Genomic DNA, 21,990 nt, shown 5'->3' on the forward strand with positions numbered 1-21,990 from the left:
TCAAGCCAGAAGTCATGCGTTGAGTTTGAAACAGGGATTCCGCACACCACCCCCCACCTTGACCAGAAGTAATCCTGCGTCTGACTGCGTGCTGGCTGTGTTGGTTTAGACTCATCACCTATCTTCTCTAAGCTTCAGTTTCCCTATTCGTAAAATGGGATGGCAAAAATCTACTTTCCCAAGGACTTACTGTATAGCACAGGGAACTAGACTCAATATCTTGTAATAACCTATAATGGAAAAGAATCTGAAAAAATATATGTATTGATATTATACATATAAATACATATATATATATATATATATATATTTAATATAACTGAACTGGGGCTTCCCCGGTGGCTCAGATGGGAAAGAATCTGCCCATAATGCGGGGGACCCGGGTTTGATCCCTGGGTCAGGAAGATCCCCTGGAGAAGGGAATGGCTACCCACTCCAGTATTCTTGTCTGGAGAATTCCATGGACAGAGGAGCCTGGCAGGCTACAGTTCACAGGGTCTCAAAGAGTCGGACACGACTGAGAGACTTTCACAATATAACTGAATCACTTTGCTGTACTCTTGAAACTAACACAGCATTGTCAATTAACTACACTTTAATAAAAAAATTTTTTTAAACATTTGAAGAATCTATTTCCCAGGGAATTAATTAGAGACTGCCAAGGACATCGAAGGTGCTCAGAGAGTCTGTTTTCTCACCCAATGCCTTGATTTCAAATGATGTGAGTCAATCTTGCCATAGTCCCCACCCAAAGGGAGAGGTCTCTTTTTAGAGGCGCCAGGATGGGGTGGGTGTCCAGTCCATGAACCTGGAAACCAGAGCCAGGAGCCTGCTGCTCGTGTGGGCTGCTGGCCTCCTGCTTCTGCTCTCAAGGCCAGCCCAGCACCACGTGGCCATGTCACAAACACACGTCCAGTGGGAGAGCAAGCTGCTGATTCACTGCAATCATTGCCTCTAGACTCAAAGAACGCTCTCTGATCAGAACAGGGAGAGGCCTGGGGCACCGGTCTGGCCTTCGATCCTGCTGCTTTTTACTCATTCCCTGTGACCTCAGTAAGTCACCACTTCCCTGGAAGCTCCATTATTCCAACTTGGGTGGTGAGAGGTTCGAGCTCCATTAGTCATTTTCACAGTTTTGTTTTATAGCAGAATGCTTTTATTTTTATAAAGCCTACATGGTATCCTGCTGTTTAAAATAGATTAAAGATGCTCTTGTTAAAGTGGGGAGGGGACTCCTCCTTATCAGCCCAAGGCATTTCCAGGAAACCCTATGTTTCCCAGGGGACAGACTTTGAAAGATTCTGACTAAAGGCAAAATTTGCCAGCGACTCTGAGTTTAAAGCTATATGTGATTGGAGTTAGATGAATTGGTGCTGATGAATATGTATTTCAAGTGGTTAAGTGTAAAAATGTATTTGTGTGTATGCTTTATTTCCATTTTTAACCTGCAGCTAGCCAGCCAGATTCTTGGTATCTTATGCCCGCTTGTTAATTTCTTGATGTCAGATCTGCTGCACTCTTATATATTGAAGGGGTTGACTTAGTATTGGTAGCCAGTTAAAAATGCTTTGACTCTGAGATAGAAATAAACAGATCCTGAGCTAAATATTTCTAAGGTCTCTCATAGCTCAAAAAAAAAAAAAAACCTCAAAAATCCTAACTTTTCCTTGTGGTCAGTCTTTCCCATTTCATGAAGCAGGTTCTGGGTTCATAATGAAAATAGGGCAAATGCTGCTGTTCAACAATCATGGCAGGAAGGAGAGTAAAACTGGTTTTAGCTGAGCACATACTGTGTGTCAGGTACCATCTTATACCTTAAGTTGGTTAATTCTTTGAGGCAATGGTACAAGGGTGCAAGCATCTTTATTTCTATTCCACTTATGGGGAAACTGACTCTCAGAGAGGAAAGGTGACTTACCCAAGGTCATAATGGCTAGTAGGTTTAGGACCCAAACTCGGATCTGTATGCAAAGGCTGTGCTCTTCCCACCTCACATGGTTTCTGAGGGCAAAAAGTCCCTCTGATTTCAGTACAGCCATTGAATTGTATAAAAAGCAATCCTTTTCACTGACCAAGTTCTTGGTTCAGCGCCAGTTCTCCCATCTACATTACTAACACTGATCTCCCATGAATCCTGGGAGGTCAGCAGGCCAGGTACTATCATACCCATTTTTCAGAGTGGAAAACTGAGGCTGGGAGAGCTGGAGGGACTTGCCTAGCGTTACACAGAGCGTGGGAAGAATGGGGGTTTTGCTATTCCCTTCTGAATCCTCTCTCCAACCAGAGGGAGAGCCAGAAACCCCACGGCTCCCTTGCTCAGGGAGTTCATGTCCCCTTCTTTAGCAGAACTTCATTTTGTTTTCAAATTGCTCCCAATCTTTTCATCGCGGCAGGCTTTTCATTTATTAGGCATTCAATTTCCCTCCCGTTCATCATTTATTTGCTTTTGCTTTTCATTTTTTAAGAGGTAAAGGAAATGCAAATTAGCAAGTGAATGGCATGCATAATACAGCCAGACTCTGCTACAAACAGTCTGCTCAGTTCTAGGACAAATTGGTCTACAAGGACCCGACACACCTCTCCGGGTGTGTCCACAGAGACCCAGCCTGGAGACCCGATTTCCTGCTGACGGCCTACCTCAAGAGAACAGTGGCAAGAGTGCGCTTTGTTTTGATCAACCATTCCCGAGGTTGATGCCTTGGTTAAAGTCCAGTGCACTGCTTCCCAGAGTGCTGGGGAAATGTGTTTGCAGGGACCAGTGATGGTAGCACGGACAGTCCAGTGCTGCTCATATAGCATTGCCTGGGGCAACCCCTTTATTTATTTTCTTAATTAAATTTATGTGGCTGCACCGAGTCTTAGGTGCAGCAGGTGGAATCTTCGATTTTCACTGTGGGAAGTGGCATGTTCTTTAGTTGTGGAATCTTTAGCTGCAGCATGTGGGATCTAGTTCCCTGGCCAGGGATCGAACCCAGGCCCCCTGCATTGAGAGAGCAGTGTCTTAGCTACTGAACCATCAGGGAAGTCCCAGCAACCCTCTCACTCTTGGCCTTACTTCCTGAACCACCCGGAAGGTGTGTCCCTTACACTTTGCTCTGTTTCCCGGCTCTCGTAGCTGGAGTTTTGTGGCTCTTCCTCCTAGAATGTCTTTGTCTAGGTCTTGGGCTTGTTATGTGTTCTTCTAAGAACTTGGTTTTCACTGGGCAATGGCTGTATCTCTCTATTTTAGCAAGACACACACAGGGTCCCCTGGCCTCTTAGATTTACTGAGGACCCTCCCATCCTCTACTCGTTGTCTCTACTAGGTCTGACTTGGTCTTGTGGGTGGAACGCAGATGCACTCAGATCCCTTAAAATTCACATGTTATGCTCCAAAAGAAATAAGAGTTACCATTGACTGAGGGCTGGAATAATGGTATGTGCCTTTGCTTGCTACTTTCTATCTCAGTCAGCGCTTTACACCCCCGTGAGACAGTTATTACAATAGTCCCACTTTGCAGTAGAAGAAACTGAGCCTCAGAGAAGGTATTGTTTAGTCGCTAAGTCGTGTCTTGACTTTTTTGAGATCACATGAACGCAGTAGCCCACCAGGCTCCTCTGTCCATGAGATTTCCCAGCAAGAGTACTGGAGTGGGTTGCCATTTCCTTCTCCAGGGGATCTTCCCGACCCAGGGATCAAACTTGCCTCTCTTGCATTGGCAGGCAGATTCTTTACTGCTGAGCCACCAGGGAAGCCCCAGAAAGGATATATACCTCCCCAAGGTCACACAGCTCACAGGGGACAGAGCTGGGGTTCTCCCAACTGTAGCCTGTGGGAGGTGGTCTGATCGCTGGAGATGTTCCAGCTCTGGGATGCTGAGACCATTGCCCTGGGGATCATCAGAGGAGCAAGCATCCTCAGACTCGGCTATGGTTTGGGCAATGAGACCACCTGTCAGGTTCTATCATTACCTGGGTTCCCAGGTTCTTGTTTCCCCTGAACTTCTGTTTTCTGAAATACAGGGCAGGGAGGGGCAGCTGTACAAGAGAGGAGCAGATTTCTTGGTGCAGGTTTTGCAAAAGCATTTCCATCAAATTGTCAGTGGTTCTGCTAAGGGGTGCTCTGGGGCTTGGAGGCAATGTGCACCAGCTGAGAACATCACAACCACCAAAAAGACTCAGGCAACTCTTCCAGAAGTGCCACTGCCTTGTGGGGGCAGAAGGAGGGCCAGGTGAGTTTTTAGGTCATCATAGTGAAAAGGTCCAGGAATGTCTGTGCCCCTCTCCCCACCTCCTGTCGCACCTCCTTCAGTCCTGTTCCCACACGGTCACCAGAGCGATCATTCTCAAATGCAAATCTCAGGCATGATCATACCATCTCCTCTCCCCTTCCTCTTTCAATAGGTCCCCTTTGCTTTTAGGACAAAATTCAAGTCCCTTAATCCAGCTCCAGCCTTCCAGGAGCTGGCCCTGTCTCCCTTCCCCACACCAACCCATCAAATCTCATTCTGGCTTTAAATGCACTAAACTTTCTTTTACCTCTTGGCCCACGCTGTTCCCTCTGCCTGGCACACCTAATGTCCTTTCTTTTTTTTAATATTCTATTTATATTTATTGGCTGCACTTGGCCTTAGTTGCAGCCCGTGGTATCCTGTTTTAGTTACAGTTTGTGGGATCTGGTTCCCTGATGAGGGATCAAACCCAGGTCCCCTGCATTGGGAGCATAGCGTCTTTGCCACTGGACCACCAGGCAAGACTCCTTATTCCCCTTTCTTCTCCATCTGGTTGACTTCTGTTCATCCTTCAGCACTCTGTTGAGGTGTCACCTCCTTCAGGAAGCCTTCCCTGACTGCTTCTCCCACTTCACAGACATGACAAACCTAACCTAACAAAATTAGTTTCAATTCCTTTCAAACTTCCTATTTTAAAAGAAAACTTAATTCATGGGAATGATGCTCACATTACAACGATAAGTCAGAAGAGCAGGATGTTAAGAAAGCTCACCAAGTGGCACCATTCTGTTAATCACTCCCCACACAGACAGACATGCAGACATGCGAACAGGTTCTCAACCAAGACACTCAAATGGAACATACAGGAGCACTAACGGGTTACCACTGGTGGAGGGGTTAGGGGTGAGTTTTATTTCCTGCTTTGATGTTTACAAATTATCTGTATTTTATTTAACTACTGGATTACTTTTATAATTAGATAAAATGTTCAAGAAAAAATAGTTGTGCTGAATGTTGGGTTTGAATGTAAAGAAATAATTTTTAAAAAAAGAGTGTAAGATTTAAATCTACTGAGGGATGCCTGTGATAAGTGATGAGGCTTAAAGAACCGATTTTATTTTAAATTAAAAAATTTTTATTGGAGTATAATTGCTTTACAGTGTTGTGTTAGTTTCTGCTGTACAACAAAATGAATCAACTATATGTATACAAATGTCCCCTCCCTTTTGAATCTCCCTCCCACCCTACTCTCCCATCCCACCCCTGGAGGTCATGACAGAGCACACGGCTGAGCTCCCTGTGCTATGCAGCTTCCTGCTGGGTGTCTGTTTAGGAGGGTAGTGTATATATCTCAGTTTTACTCTCTCAGTAGTGTATATATGTCAGTTTTAATCTGACTCACTCTCCCCTCCCACCACATCCACATATCCGTTTTCTACGTCTGCATAAACAACAAATTTTAGACTGCTGTGCATAGTTTCTCATTAAACATACAAAAAGAGGTCAATATATACTAATATATCCATGTGTCAACAAGGAGTAAGCTGATGACATCTATAGCAGTCTGATAATGCTGGCTGTCTCAGGGGGACGGGAGGGGCAGGAGGGGTGGACCAGGCAGGAGACTCACTTTGCCTGTGTCCATCTTTGTACTATTTCACTCGCTAATGTCAGCATGGCTTGCTATTGTAAATATTTTCAAACATCAAACAGTAAAAACAAAATAGAGAATAAAAGACTTTAAATATCAGGATGAATTAAGGGGCTTCTAATTAACAATAGAATATTTCAGGCAAGTCACAAAGTGGCTTCATAATAGGAACTTGTTAACAGTTTCAGTTTCGGAAATTATTTTCAATTTAGAGAAAAGCAACAGAAATACGACAAAGAACACCCACACCATCTTTACCCACAGTCCCCTAATATCACTAGTTTGTCCCATTTGCTTCATGATTTGTTCTCAGAGTCCTGTTTATTCATACTAGGAAAGGAAGTATCACAGGTTGATATATCACTATTTGAGGTCAGATGAATTGCCATGGGTCTGAGTGGTCACCTTAGAAAAAGACGTATTATATCTTAGGCTACAGACATGCTGTATGTACCCCCAAAATATATATAGACAAGGTTGTTCTTTGCAGCATTGCCCGTCTCAGAGGAAAACTGGATCCCATTAAAGGATCTGACCACTGGAACTGGCAAACCTGTATTGCAGGCAGATTCTTTACCAACTGAGCTATGAGGAAAGCCCATAAAATATAAAATAAATGATGGCAAATCCATGCAATGCCTCATGCGGAACAATCAGAAACAGAAGATGAATTTGTGAGATGCTTTGAAAATATGTCTAAGGTACACTAGGTAATAAGTGCAAAACAACGTGTGTAGAATATGAACCCAGGGTATAGAAAAAAGGGACGCATGCTGGAAAGAGACATAGGAAACTATTTCTAGGAAGAAGGTTGGAGTCTTTTTATACTATTCTATACTCTTTTACACCATTTGTATCTTTTAGCCATGTGAATGTTCCACAATCATGATAATAAAAAAATAAACTGTCGTGAAAAGACTTTTACTGTAAGAGAAAAACTGTCTGCCCGCCCTCTTAGAACATCTCTTTGGGGTTTTTGGTTCTATTTCAATTTTATTATTTTTTTATTGGCGTATAATTGCTTTACAATGTTGTTGCTTTCTGCTGTACCACGCAGTGAATCAGCTCTATGCATACATATGTCCCCTCTCTCTTACACCTCTCTCTCCCACTCCTCGTCATCCTACCCCCCTGGGTCATCCCAGAGCACTGAGCTGAGCTCCCTGTGCTACACTGCAGCTTCCCACGAGCTATCTCACACATGGTGGCGCGACAGTGAAACTGCTCAGTCGTGTCCGACTCTTCGCGACCCCATGGACTGTAGCCCGCCAGGCTCCTCCATCCATGGGATGTTCCAGGCAAGCGTACTGGAGTGGGCTGCCATTTCCTTCTCCAGGGGGATCTTCCCGACCCAGGGATCGAATCCAGGTCTCCCGAATTGCAGTCTGAGTCTTGACCATCTGAGCCAAAGGAAGCTCACGGCAGTGTATTAGCGTCAAACCTAATCTCCCAGTTCATCCCACCCTGCCCCCTTCCCACTCAGTGTTCACACGTCTGGGTCTCTATTCCTGCCCTGAAAACTACAATGAAGTATCACCTTACTCAAGTCAGAATGGCCATCATCAAAAAAATCTACAAGCAAGAAATGTTGGAGAGGGTTTGGAGAGAAGGGAACCCTCTTGCATTGTTGGTGGGAATGTAAATTGATACAGCCACTATGGAGAACGGTATGGGAGTTCCTAAAAAAAACTAAAAATAGAACTACCATATGATCTAGCAATCCCACTCCTGGGCATCCCTTTGGTTTTAGAATATGGAAGGAAGTAATTCCCGGTCTCCCAGGGGTTTGCCAGGTGGGCGGCCTTGAGCCCCTGTGTGATTCCCCTACTAGCAGGTCTTCCCCCCACAGACAGATGCAGAGATGGGCAGGAGGCCTGTCTGTCAGGCCCTGGTCACAGATATGTCTGTTATCATCACAGACTGCAGTAAAAAATGGTGTCAACATTGAAAAAGATTGCCCATAAGAAAAGTTGGATTCCTGGTCTATCTGGAAACATTTGGCAAAACCAGGGCTGTATTTGTGAGCTCAATGCTGGGCAGCAGCCAGGCGGGGTTGCCTTGAGCGGACGAGCAGGCTCTGTTGGCTGGACCCCCTCGTTCGCACAGCCCGTCTGGGTCCTGATGCCAGGGGTGGGATTTGCAGCCTCCACTCTGATGTCTCACGGGTGAGGTCTTCCCAGTGGGATCTGCCTTTCAGCATCTCAGTCCAACAGTAATTTCCAGCAGGGTCTGTTCACGCATATCCTAAGAAGCTCCATAGAGGGAGGAGGGTCATTATCTCACACTTCCATCATAAACATAAGGAGGCTGTGGCCCAGAGAGGTGAGGTGACTTCTTCCAAGATCACACAGCAAGCTATTCTCAGGGATAGGACAAGAACCCGGAGCACCAAACTCCCACCCTAGTGCCTGTTACATTGCCTCCCACAGGGTGGTCCCCAGACTGGATGATGGTTGAAAATCAAGGGGCTGGGTCCTCGTTGGCACCATCTCCTGGGTGAGGCAAGAGGGCTGGCATGTGTGTGGATGGCACCAAGGTCCTTATCCTCCAGTGGAACCAGGTATAGTAACAATGACCGCCACAGCTTTGTTCATAGCTTGCTCATTTAGAGAGGTGCTCAGGGCAGAGAATAAGAGCCCAGCTTTGACCCATGGCTGAGTACTTGGTAACTGGGTGACCTTGGGTAAGTTATTTGTCCCTCTATCGCTCTTGTTTCCTCACTTGCTAAATGGAGATGATAATAATAGCATCTATCTCATAGGATTTGTTTGAAGGTTAAGTAAACTAATAGGCGCATGCATATGAAGTCACTTCAGTCGTGTCCAACTCTGCGACACTATGGGCCATAGCCCATCAGGCTCCTCTGTCCATGGGATCTCCAGGCAAGAATACTGGAGTGGGTTGCCGTACCCTGCTCCAGGGGATCTTCCCAGCCCAGGGATCGAAGCTGAGTCTCCTGTTTTGGCAAGCGGAATCTTTACCACCAGCGCCACCTGAAAACCATGCCTGCCACATAGTAAGCGCTCAATAAATCTAAGTGGGTATGATGACTGCAAGGTAGGAACTGGGCTAAGTGTTTTGTCTGCTTTATGTCGGTTAGTTCTCTCAGCTGGCATCGGGTAAGTGCCATTCATTCACGGCATTCATTCACTCACCAGTTATTTATTAAATGTCTAGTTATGCTGGATCCTTGGTGCTGGGGAAACAGCATTAAATACACAGAGTTGACATTTTCTCTGCCCTCTGTGCTTGCATTCTAGGGAGGGGTAGAAGGGCATAGATCCCCAAAGCATCAATTAGTTAATGGTCAGGAGTGATCCATGCTATGAAGAAAATAAGAGCAAGAGATGGAGAATAAGGCTGGGTGGGAGGTTGAGTGAGAAAGTTTGAGGGAGGGGAGTGACGGAAGGATGCTCCCATGAATGCATCTGTACAGAGACCTGAGTGAAGCGTGAGGGGCCAGCAGATGAATACAGGAAGAGCCTTCCTGGAAGAAGAGAGGGCAAGTGTGCCACGGCCCCAAAGCAGGAATGAAAGATGGCATTCCTGGGGTGTTCCAGAAGACAAACGGAGGCCTTGGTGGTTGAAGCCAGAGAGCTGATGGCAGGGGAGTGGGGGGTAGAGACACATGTAGAGCAGGGAGGGAGAGAAAGATCGAGCCTTATACTCTAATCTCTGATTTGCAGAGGAAACTAAAGCTCAGAGAAGTTAAATAACTTTCCCGAGCTGGTAAGTAGGGGAACTGGGGATTTGAACCCAAGACAGTCTGGCTTCAAGGCATATGTTCTTAACCATCGGTATATATGGCCTCAGGCATGAACAACCAGCAATACAGTGAAAATCCAGACCCATCTATTTGTTTTCCAAACAGATTTCTGGGAGAATAGAACAGAGTATGAACTACTGGAGGGATGAGGAGTGCATGTGTGTGTGTACATAAGGAGGGGTTCTAAGGCAGAAGGGAAGGGCCTCTCTTTCTCTCCTGGCGCACACACCCACATTCACCTTGGCAGCTTCAGCAGGCCACTCGGGGATAATGGTGAGGGCTCAGGATTCTGCAGGAAATCTGGAATAGCCCCCAAACCTGTCAGATCTTGGGGCATCTCAGAACTGACAGTTTTAAAACACCAAAGGCACTTAAATAAAAATAGCACGTTCTAAATGCAATATCCTCCTTGGTAATGATATACGAGGCCTCCATGGCTGGTGGCATTATCTTCTATGGCGATATATTACGCTGTTACAATTCATGCCATCCGCCTGCAAAACCAGGGATGTAAAACCCTGTAATTTATAACAGAATCTTGCAAACCTATGTATTATATATGTGTGACTATCACTACCTGGTAATCCATATGCAGTAACCACTCGGTTCAGAAGTCGGGCCCTGAGACACTCTCTCCCCCAAGCCATTCTGCAAATGCCGAGCTCAGCAGATAAGAGGAAGGGTGTGCATCACTGCCAAGCCCCCAGACTGAGCAGAAATTAAGCAATGGGCTGTGTGTTGGTGGTAGAGGAAAGCAAAGATACTGAAACCGTGAGATTGGGATGGAAAGAACAAGGAATGACAGTCTGGAGACCCGAAGTCGAGTCTGGGCTTCCTCACTTATTTTGGATCTCACGGGGCCATCTGATCACACGGCCTGTCCTCGATGTCATGAATTGAGATGGAGATAAGCGTGGACAGAAGACACCATCCTCCTTTCAGGGCTTATGAATCACCTGGATCCTGTTGGACCACACCTGTTGGGCTGCAGCCCAGGGGCCCCTGATTTGGGTCTAATGCCTGAGAATCTGCATTTTTTTAAAAATTTAAATTTATTTGTTTTAATTGGAGGCTAATTACTTTACAATATTGTATTGGTTTTGCCATACATCAACAGGAATCTGCCACGGATGTACACGTGTTCCCCATCCTGAACCCCCCCTCCCACCTCCCTCCCCGTACCATCCTTCTGGGTCATCCCAGTGCACCAGCCCCAAACATCCTGTATCCTGCATCGAACCTGGACTGGTGATTCGTTTCTTATATGATATTATACATGTTTCAATGCCATTCTCCCAAATCATCCCACCTTCTCCCTCTCCCACAGAGTCCAAAAGACTGTTCTATACATCTGTGTCTCTTTTGGTGTCTCACATACAGGGTTATCGTTACCATCTTTCTAAATTCCATATATATGTGTTAGTACACTGTATTGGTGTTTTTCTTTCTGGCTTACTTCAGTCTGTATAATAGGCTCCAGTTTCATCTGCATTTTTAACAGAATCTCACAGGTAATGATGCTGGTCCTGGGACTCTACCTTTTTTTTTTTTTCTCTTAAAAACAGTTTTCTTTCTTTCTTTTTTTGATGCAGACCACTTTTAAAGCCTTTATTGAATTTGTTACAATTTTGCTTCCTTTTTTTTTGGTATAGTGTTTACATTTTGAGAGGCAGCATTCTGTTTTAAATGCTCTTTTTGTTTTTCTGACAGTATTGTTGACAGGGTCAAAACATTGAAGCTGTGGTTTGGTGGGTTTTCGATTTTTTTTTAAGGTCATTCTCTGTGCTATCTTCAAATAAACAAAAATGTTGCTTCTGTTTTAATGTTTTGATTTTTGGCCACTGAGGCATGTGGGATCTTAGCTTTCCAACTAGGGATCGACCCCACACCCCCTTCATTGGAAGGTGAAGTCTTAACCATTGGACGGCCAGGGAAGTCTGGGACTCTACCTCGAGTCACTCTGTTTCATCTGTTCCAGATGACTTTAGGGACCTCCATATGAAACCTGCAAAGGAAGAGATGATCTGCCCAATTTACTGTGCAGCACAGGGCAGGGCAGATGCGCAGATAAAATCTGGTCTTCTTGACCCCAAGCCAGTGCTCTTCCACTGGGCTGCAAGCCTGTCTCCCGGCTCCGCCCCCAAGCACACTCCAACCAAGGGAGCAACAGCAGTCAGGGGAGGCCCCAAGGAAGGCAACCAGACCATGCAACTTGAAACAGAACCTGCCGGGCACATTAACTCTGCAGGGGCAGGTCAGAGCCACTGGCAGGGGCCACTCTGATCTCCCCAGGTCTCCTCCGAAGGTCAGGCAGAATCATCTAATGGCTTCTTGAAGGGAAAATGACAGTCTGATGGTTTTTTTCCTGCTGAACTTTATCACCTCCAACAGCCAAAAGATAGATCCCTGCCTCCAGGGGGCCAGGGAATACTGGGCTGGGTTGCCCTGCAAGGCAGAGTGCTCTTTCAGGAGAGGTGGTAAATGGCTTATGGGATCAAGGTAGCAAGTGGGGATGCCATCCTGAGCCCCACAGGCAGAGATGCCTAAATACTCAACTTCCCCCAATCCCAGAGCCGGGCCCCTGCCTGCTTCCTCATGGAGAGCTCTTGTCTCTCCCCAGGGGTGACTTCTCACCACCACCTCTTGCTGGCGCCCTGCACAGTGCAGATCCTGGGCTTCTGCACATAAATAGGCTTGGGCTGACCAAGTACAGGCCTCCCACTGCCTCTAAGCATGATTGCAAAGATGCTTTGTTGCCACGATATTGCTCTTCCCTAGGAACCACCTCTTCAGAACCCTTTTAAAGCCTCTCCAGCAAACATGTTGATTTCATTCCTTATTGCCCTCATTTGACTGCAGACCCTCACACTCCTGATTTGACTGCAGACTTAGAAATAAGCATCCAAGTGTTCCCTAGTCAAAGGGCGACTTTTATCCAGAAAAAAAAAATCTGTGAATCAAATAGCATCCTGATTCTCCATCATTAATTTCAGAAACTTGGTTGTTTCCAGCTTGCTAGCGCATCCCCCATCATCCCCTTTCGTGGTTATCAGAAGTACCACATACCCTCTTAAGCAAGATGGGACCTTTAAGGGTGAGTGCTGTCTCCCACCTTCCCTTCCCCCCCTGAATCACAGCATCATCTGATCTCATCTTCCTGCCATTCAATTATCCAACTACTGTTCTCTGACCTGCTACTATACGCCTGCTGCTGGGTTCTTATCCTCATGCGGCATCCAGGAAAATGGGGGAAACAGCCAGGAAATAGGGAACTAAGCTTCGTCATGGATTTGCTAGTGGCCTGGGAAAAAAGTCAGTTAACTTGTGCTGAGTGAGCGAGGTCTGGTCCCTGCCCCTGGGGAGCTCACACATGAATTGGGAAGGCAGGCATCCAGATTGTTGCAATAATAGTAGCAGTCCAGATGTTTGCAGCACTGACCAGGTCCAGGCACTTTACGTGTGTGTGCGCTAAGTCACTTCAGCTGTGTCTAACTCTTTGTGACCCCATGCATTGTAGCCCACCAGGTTCCTCTGTCCACAGGATCCTCCAGACAAGAATACTGGAGTGGGTTGCCATGCCCTCCTCCAGGGGATCTTCCTGATCCAGGGATTGAACCCACATCTCTTGCGTTCCTTGCATTGGCAGGCGGGTTCTTTACCACTAATGCTACCTGGGAAGCCCCAAGCAATTAAATGTATGTCAGTTAATTTCATACTCACGTAAACACTATCGTTGCATTAGCCACATTTTACCCAGAGAAGTGACTGATAAGCAGCAGAGTCAGGATTTGAACTCAGGAAGTTGGGCTCCAGAGTTCATGCTTTCGATCTGGGAATCACGGTCCTGAGTGGGCTGGTGGGGCAAGTGAGGCTGGCGGCTGTCTTCACTCTGGAAGTGTCTCCCATTCCAGAGGAAGCCCGGTCCCTCTCTGCATACGTGTAGGGTGCTAATGGCCTCTCTGTGCCACTGAAGTGTGACTCTCTGGGGCCCTTCGGAGGCAATGTCTGGATACAGGCTTAATGAAGGGGAGCTGGTGTGTGACCAAGTTGTCAGGCTGGGGACTGAACGGTCTGTGCTGGGAACTGGCCCGTGAGTCCATGTGGGCTCTGCTGAGCCATGGAAGCATCTAGCCCTCCCAACGCCAGCTGAGAAAGGCCTCTAGGACTGAGTGCCCAGCCCCCGAACAGGATGGTTCAAACCCTTCTGCCCGCTTCAGAATTCACTGATCCCTCTCTATGCCCTATAGTCTTTTCCTCTCTCTTATCTCTCTAGGACTAGAAGAAGGGAGAAAAGAAAGGAGCAAGGAAGGGAGGTGGGGAGGAAAGAAAGGAGGGAAGGAAGGGAGGGAGTGATGAGGAAGGGATGGAGAAAAAGCCCATAGCTACTCAGGTTGCTCAAGCCTTATAGGGGGAATTTCTCAGCCTGTCATTCGACCCCACCCCTGTATTATGGCCTCAACCACTTGCCAAACTTACCCATCACAATCTCCCCAAGGATCATTCATTTCTCGACAGTTAATTTATGTGTCCAAGAAAGGGACAGGTACTCTGCTAGACTCTGGTTAAACAATGAGAATACAATAGGTGGTCCCTGCCTGCTGATAGACATACACAAATACATACACAAATAAATATGTGATGATGCGCGCTGAGTGCTGTAGGGAAGAAACAAGTGGACAAGGCATGAGCCGGCAAAGCAGGGTCAGAATAGGGGGAGAAAGCCTTTCGAGTGTGCAGGGGAGGAAGAGTCTGGATAGAGTTTAAGGCTGCCTCGGGATGGGGGATGGGCACTCAGGTCTCAGCCAGGGGGGTGGTGCCGATTCTTGCTCAGTCACCCAGTCGTGTCAGACTCTTTGCGACCCCATGGACTGCAGCACACCAGGCTTCCCTGTCCTTCACTATCTCCCAGAGTTTGCTCAAACTCATGTCCATTGAGTCGGTGATGCCATCTGACCATCAAATCCTCTGTCATCCCCTTCCCTTCCTGCCCTCAATCTTTTCCTGCATCAGGGTCTTTTTCAGAGTCAGCTCTTTGCATCAGGTGGCCAGAGTACTAAAGCTTCAGCTTAAGGCAAAAAGACTCGAGAGGATTTTGAAAAAATGCACGGCTGTTTGCTCTGTAAAAGAGCTATTAAGAGGAATGTTATGGATGCTGCTTAGTTCATTAACTGGACTGTGGGCTCCCAGAGAGAAGGGCATCTGTTTGTTATTCTTCTGGGTGTTTCCCGGCCCTGGCTGAGTGCTTGGTATTTACATATGGATACAGACACCGCCTGGCTCTGCAGAGGGTGAGCTGCGGTCTCTTCAGGGGCAGGCATCCAGGAAGGTGTTTATCCTGCACACCCCACTTGCTGCCCCTCTGAGCCCTGAAGATAATGCACATCTGGAAGGACCACTGTCCACTCGCACGCCACGTGCTGTGGGTCTGAGCGATGAGCCCAGAGGCCAATCTGTAAGCTGCAGTTGTCAGCTTTTTGTGTTTTGGTTAGAAAGCCTTTTCTCCAGAGAAGATCTTGCTTGTAAATCCATCATAGGAGATGGACAGAAGCAGAGAAGCCCTGGCGGAAGCGCTGACCACACACAGGCTGGAACCCAGCCAGTCTCCCAGCAGGCGCTTCCGAGGCACCCGGTTTGATACCCGCTGGTTTAGGTGCTCTCTCTGGCCCCGTGAATACCAGGCTCAGGAGTGAACATGCCTACCCCCAAGCCTGAACACTGTGGGCTGTTCAGAGCTGACTGTATGCAAGTCGGGGCTGCCTGCCAGAGAACTTAGTCTCTTCCCATCTTGTTCCAGGAGGAGTTTCTAGAACCTTTTTGGCATCCGTGTGTGTTTAGTCGCTAAGTCGTATCTGACTCTTATGCGACCCCATGGACTGTAGCCTGCCAGGCTCCTCTGTCCATGGGATTTCCCAGGCAAGAATACTGGAGTGGGTTGCCAATTCCTGACCCAGGGATCAACCCATGTCTCCTGCTTGGCAGGTAGATTCTTCAATACTTAGCCATCTGGGAAGCCATCTTTTTGCCACCAGAAACCAATTTCATGGAAGACAATTTTTCCAAGGACCAGGGGTGGGAGGGATGGTTTCAGGATGATTCAAGCACATTATGGTTACTGTGCATTTTATTTCTAATCGAATGCTGCTGCCGATTGGACAGGAGGTCCTGGTCCACCGCCTGGAGCTTGGGGAGCACGGCAGGGTTCCTCCTCGTGCTCATCCTCTTCGTGGAAAAGGAAGGGGCCACTGTGGACAGAGGGCGAGGGCTGGTGAGCCTCAAGTGATGCCAGCTAAGTAGCCGCAGGCCCTGGAGTTGCAAGGGGAAAGGAGAGGTGGTGAGTAGGGGAAGGGCCAGTGCTCTGGGCTAGCATCCTGCTCTGCTCTGCTTCCAGGCCACTGTGTGTCCTTGGGCAAGTGACTCAATCACTCTGAGCCTTTCTTTCCACATCTGCAAAAGCCACAGTGTTCCTGCAATGATTGAATGAGATAATATGAGTGGAAAAAAAAATCAATAACAGAACGAGGACTAATCCGGCATCTGTAACACACTTCATGAGCTATCATGTCACCACTGCGAAGAGAAGAGAAAAGCACCCAGAATGGTGCCTGGCACACTGTGGGCACATTGATAATGGCTCTTACTGAGGCCCAAGACCAATGCCAGGCTGCCACAGATGGCACTAAGTGCATGGCTGGGTTCGAAGTGCTTTGCAGGCATCACCTCACGCAACACTCACAGTAACCCCATGAAGCAGATATGATTATTCTCCTCGTGTAATAGACGAGGAAACCGAGGCACAGAGAGGTGAAGCAACCTGCCCCGCGTCACACAGCTAGTAATGAGGGGACGTAGGAATTAAACACAAGCTACCTGACTCTGACCCCAAGCTGGGTACCACTTTACAGGCTGTGCCTTCCCCTTCTGAACCACTCAGACCTCTCACAATGTTTAGTAGAGGAAACTGTGAGGGAAGAGGTATTCCTCCCATCTCACCCCACTCTGATCATTCAGCTGTTTTCCAGAACAGCATCAGATCAGAGGCCAAGAGATCGGTGTTTAGGTTTCCGTGTTTCTACCTGAAAGCTCGGCGGGTTGGGTTAACTCAGCTCCCTTCCGCCAGTTCATTCCCCGAAACATGACATTATCGGCGGAGTGAGGGTATGGGTAACACGGAATCAGGACCACGCTGGTGTTAGGGGTTGAGCCTAGAATCTGAACAGTTGCTGGGAAGAGTTAGGGGTTGAGCCTAGAATCTGAACAGTTGCTGGGAAGAACAACAGTTGGGAAAAATGAGAACCCCGCCAGAAGCACCTGGAGGAGGGAAAAACATCCCCAGGCTGGCTGGAGGTCAGGTCTGCCAGGTCCTGGCACCGGCCCCCACGAGAATGGTTCTGGGATGTCCTGACTCCTCCAGTGCTCTGAACACCTGGCTTGGTTACCTTCACTGGGGGAGGAGTCAGAGGCGGGCAGAACTGTACCCTGGGGACCTTCACTGGGTCACAGAATCCAGCCCACAGACCCTGTTACTCTGCAGAGGTGCCATTCTCATTGGGGGAGCCTTGCTTTCAGGCTCCAGGCTCTTTTCATTGCCTGGAATGTTCTCTTCCAACTGCCTGTGTCTGCCTGGCCAATCCCTCATCCCCAGGGATTCAGTGTGGGGCCACCTCTTCCAGAAAGTCTTCCTGGATTAGGCGTCTTGACTCTGGTTCCCAGAGTCCTGGGCTCATCTCTACCCCGGGAGATTCTACACCAGGCGGTCATTGCCTTTCACGCCTTTGTCTCCCCTTCCCTGGCTGTGAGCCCCTGGAGGCAGGTGCGCCCACCCACTGCTGTCTCTCTCAGCATCTGCCCAGAGCCCAGGCATGGAGGAGGAGCACAGAGCAGGGACAGCAGAGATGTGGTTCAGGCCCTCTGACATGAGCTCTCTGTGTTCAGAGCCTATGGTTCCCCTGAACTGCATCAGGAGCTTCTCCATCACGTGGAGACTGACATTCAGACTCCCTACCTAAGATGCCTGGGAAGCCCACCTGGCCCCACTGCCCCCCTCACCTCCTGCCCCGTGGCCATAATAGTTCTCTCGCTCAGTTCCTTCCCACCCGGGGCCTTTCCACGGACTTCTCCACCAGCACTGTTCCCCCAGGGAACCTCATACATTTGACTCCTTGTCACTTAGACCTCAGGCTTCCCAGGTGGCGATAGTGGTAAAGAACCCACCTGCCAGTGCAGGAGACATAAGAGATGAGGGTTCAATCCCTGGATTGGGAAGATCCCCTGGAGGAGGGCATGACAACCCATTTCAGTATTCTTGGCTGGAGAATCCTATGGACAGAGGAGCCTGGAGGAGAATCCCATGGACAGAAGAACCTGGCAAGCTACAGTCCATAGGGTCGCAGAGAGTCGGACATGACTGAAGCGTCTTAGCACCCATGCACATACTTAGACCTTAGGTACAATGCCATTCCCCACTCCCCAAAAGAGGGATTTATCCTGACCATGGTCCCCTGGTCACTCCTGTTTTCGTTACTTCGAACAGCACATGTGTGTTTTATCCCTTGCCTCTAGAACATAAGCCCAATAGGAGTAGGAACCTGGTTTGTCCTTTTTTTGACATATCCACAGCACTGAACAAACCTGACTCAGAGCAAGCGTTCAATGAACACACACCTTATAAAAAAATAAAATCTAAGTTCTTTTCCAGCACAAGCTATCTGTGGTTAATGAAACACAAGAAACTCTCAGTTTTCCATTTGGATTGAAAAGAAAGTGCCCTTGCATGTAGTTCAAAGAAGCAAAAAAGAGTAGAGATACTTTTGCTTGCATGCTTTTCTTTTCTTTCTTTCCTTTTTTTGGGGGGTGGGGTGGGGCGGGGGGCACTCCAGGGGCTCAGGGGCTGCAGAATCTGCAGAACCATCCCTGCAGAACCTGCCACTCAGTGGTCTCAGTCCTGACCCCGGCTTGTCCCCGTCTGCACGCCCAGGGCTTCCTCCTCAAACATGCTTCTCCGACATTTGAAACCAAGCACTAAGTGGATGATCGCTATAATTAAACTGCCTTTTAATTATTCAAGTAGATGTCAGTGATGTGCACCATTGTGACATTATAATGGACTCCGACTCCCTCGCAAATGTCGAGAAACACAGGGGACCATTACCTTGTCAAAATGTTCGCTCCTTGTGACTTTATTTCCAGTACACCAACTAATTTTTCAAGTGAAACAGCAGAGTGAGAAGGGATGGTTGACAAGGGTATCTGCTCATGAGTGATTTTGGCGACACAAGGATTCAGTTGATTCTGTCCAGATGCAACAAATGGTCCACCTTCTGAAATTCATTGACTCTCAAAAGAAATGAAGTATTAGGGGTAATCAATCTACATTTCTTGGCTGCTCACTGGGCAGAGGGGCCTTATGGTAGGCATGAGCTTGGGCAAGGATGGGCAGAAACAAGAAGAACACTCTGAAGCAGTCCTGGCAGGGCTTTGTTTTTTAATTAATTAAGCCACCACTGACTGAGGATTTACTATGGCAATTATGGTACTAGGCTAGAACCTACTTAGATAGATCACACACACGCACACACACACACACACACACACACACACACACGCACGCACACCCCTGAGGCAACAAGGACTGCTGGTTTGGGGTTGGAAATAGTAGGAACTGGTTCCAGACCTAGAATTGTCTCTAACTAGTTGTGCAACTTTGGATAAGTCAGCTCTTAGGGGCTCTGGTGGATTCAACTCTCAAAGGATGTTTGGTCAGACTCATTTCTAAGCTATGATAATACACCCAACATATGCCACACACTCTCATTGTACGTTGATCAGCATGCATTTACTTGACACTGACTCTGAGTCCAACACTGTGCTAAGACCATGGGGAATAAGAGGCAAGTTTGACAAGGCTTCTGCTTTCAGGAAACTTTGAGTGGAGCCCGGATCCCAAAGGTGAAGCAGAAAACAGGCTATGTTGTCGCTCGTTATGAAGTCGCCAAGTCTCACCGCAGCCCTCCAGGCTCCCCTGTCCTCCACTACCTTGCAGAGTTTGCTCAGACTCATGTCCATTCAGTCGATGATGCCATCCAACTGTCTCATACTCATACTCTTTCCCAGCATCAAGGTCTTTTTCAATGAGTCAGTCCTTGGCATCGGGTGGCCAAAGTAGTGGAGCTTCAGTCCTTCCAGTGAATATACAGGGTTGATTTCCTTTAGGATTGACTGGGTGATCTCCTTGCAGTCCAAGAGACTCTCAAGAGTCTTCTCCAGCACCGCAGTTCAAAAGCATCAATTCTTTGGTGTTAGTTAAAGATAATTCTAGTGCCTGCTGACGGCAAAGGCAATTGGAGTGCAGGAAAAGGAGCAATCAGTGTGGGCTTGGGAAGCTGCAAAACCTCTTGAGAGTCCCTTGGACTGCAAGAAGATCAAACCAGTTAGTCCTAAAGGAAATCAGTCCTAAATATTCATTGGAAGGACTGATGCTGATGCTGAAGCTGAAGCTAAAATACTCAGGACACCTGATGTGAAGAATGGACTCATTGGAAAAGACCCTGATGCTGGGAAAGATTGAAGGCAAGAGGAGAAGGGGACAACAGAGAATGAGATAGTTGGATGGACCTGACTCAATATCACTGACTCAATGGACCTGAGTTTGAGCAAACTCCGGGAGTTGGTGATGGACAGGGAAGCCTGGTGTGCTGCAGTCCATGGGGTCTCAAAGAGTCGAACACAACTGAGTGACTGAACTAAACTATAACCCTGACATTCCTTCCTGCTCTCAGGCCCCAATCCTCTCCAGCCATAATAAACCTTCTCCCCAGCCCAAACAGAGGAAACCTACAGACTCCTGCCCATAGCTTTCACTTTAACTAGCTGCTGATCTCATTTACAACTTATAGTCTACAGCGAGTAGGTTTTCTTTTGCATCAGTAAACTAATTCATTGCAAAAACAACTCATTTAAAAAAATGCTTTTTTCTCCAAAAACCTATCAAACCTCTAGCTTGGCAAGTTACTTCCATTAAAAGGAAAAAACTCTTTAATCCTGTAATCATCTTTACATTTGGAGATGATCAGCCTGCACACTGATTATAGAGCTAATTATGTGATAATGAGCCTATTTCCTCTCCTGGTCCCCTCTCACCTGAGTAGAGTTTTCTGGCTCCTCTCCCTGTGGGGAACTCACCCGCACCCGACTCCCAACCCTTTTCTAAACCATTGCTTCCAGAGTAGTTTTTCTAAAATGCAAATCAGGGCCTGTCAATCTCGTACATTCCTGTTTAAAATTCCTCTCTGGTCCAGCATCACCTTACAGGGGTCTCAAACCCACATGGCACTGGGGCTGCATGAAAGAGTTTCATTTGGTACTCATGGGACTTAAAACATTTTCACTAGGATGTCTCTAGGCAGGTCACTTGTGCACCAGTTAACCAGTGGCCTTACCCGTCCCTACCTGCTTCTGTCTGGCTACTCCTTATAGTCCCTGTCTGAGCTGTAAAGCCAACTTCATTTGCCTCACCAAACGAAAGCTGAATTGCCCATGAAACATTCCCTTCATCACCTGGCACCTCTGCAGCATCCCTGAGTGACACCACCACCATCCACTCACGTAGTCCAGGGCTCACAGGGTCTGGCACATAGTGGGACACAACTGAGTGACTGAGCACACACTCACACACAAACACACACACAGAAGCACTCGACCAATACTTGCTGAATGAATGACTGAAATGTCTAAGAGGTGGACTGAATTCTGAAATCTGAAGCTGACTTTAGGTGAACAATACTGAGCACCTAATTTGTATACAGAGATGTCTGATGGTCTGAGGAAAGCCCTCCTCTTATCACAGAAGTCCATGGGCTCTGTGATAAGCATATGGTGGTATTTTCACCATCATCATTATCATTATCAGCAGCATCTTTATCACCATCACCATCATTGTCATAATCAGCATCGGTCAAAATGATCATCACTCTCATCACTGGCACCATGACGATTATGTCATAATAATGGTGATCGTCATCCCCATCACTACCAGTACCATCCTCGTCATCCCATCATCATCATCACCAGTCATCATCATAAGAAACATCATCACCATTATCAGTCAAAATGATCATCACCATCATGCATGTGTGTGAGCTAAGTTCCTTCTCTCATGTTCGACTCTTTGCAACCCCATGGACTGTAGCCCACCATGCCCCTCTGCCCATGCGATTCTCCAGGCAAGAATACTGGAGTGGGTTGCCATTTCCTGCTCCAGGGGATCTTCCCGATCCTGGGATTGAAACTGGGTCTCTTGTGGCTCCTGCATTGGCAGGCGGGTTCTTTACCACTTCCTTTACCTAGGAAGCTCATCACCATACATC

The 21,990-nt window shown here is 47.5% G+C and overlaps 1 protein-coding gene across 1 annotated transcript in view; it reads right to left on the bottom strand.

Annotated features, from left to right (window-relative positions):
- ASIC2 (acid sensing ion channel subunit 2) overlaps positions 1–21,990 on the bottom strand; it is a 292,907-nt gene that overhangs the window by 248,400 nt on the left and 22,517 nt on the right. The gene's annotated exons all lie outside the window — the stretch shown is intronic.

The sequence above is a fragment of the Bubalus kerabau genome, chromosome 4 (assembly GCF_029407905.1).
Source record: "Bubalus kerabau isolate K-KA32 ecotype Philippines breed swamp buffalo chromosome 4, PCC_UOA_SB_1v2, whole genome shotgun sequence".
NCBI classification, from domain to species: Eukaryota; Metazoa; Chordata; class Mammalia; order Artiodactyla; family Bovidae; genus Bubalus; species Bubalus kerabau.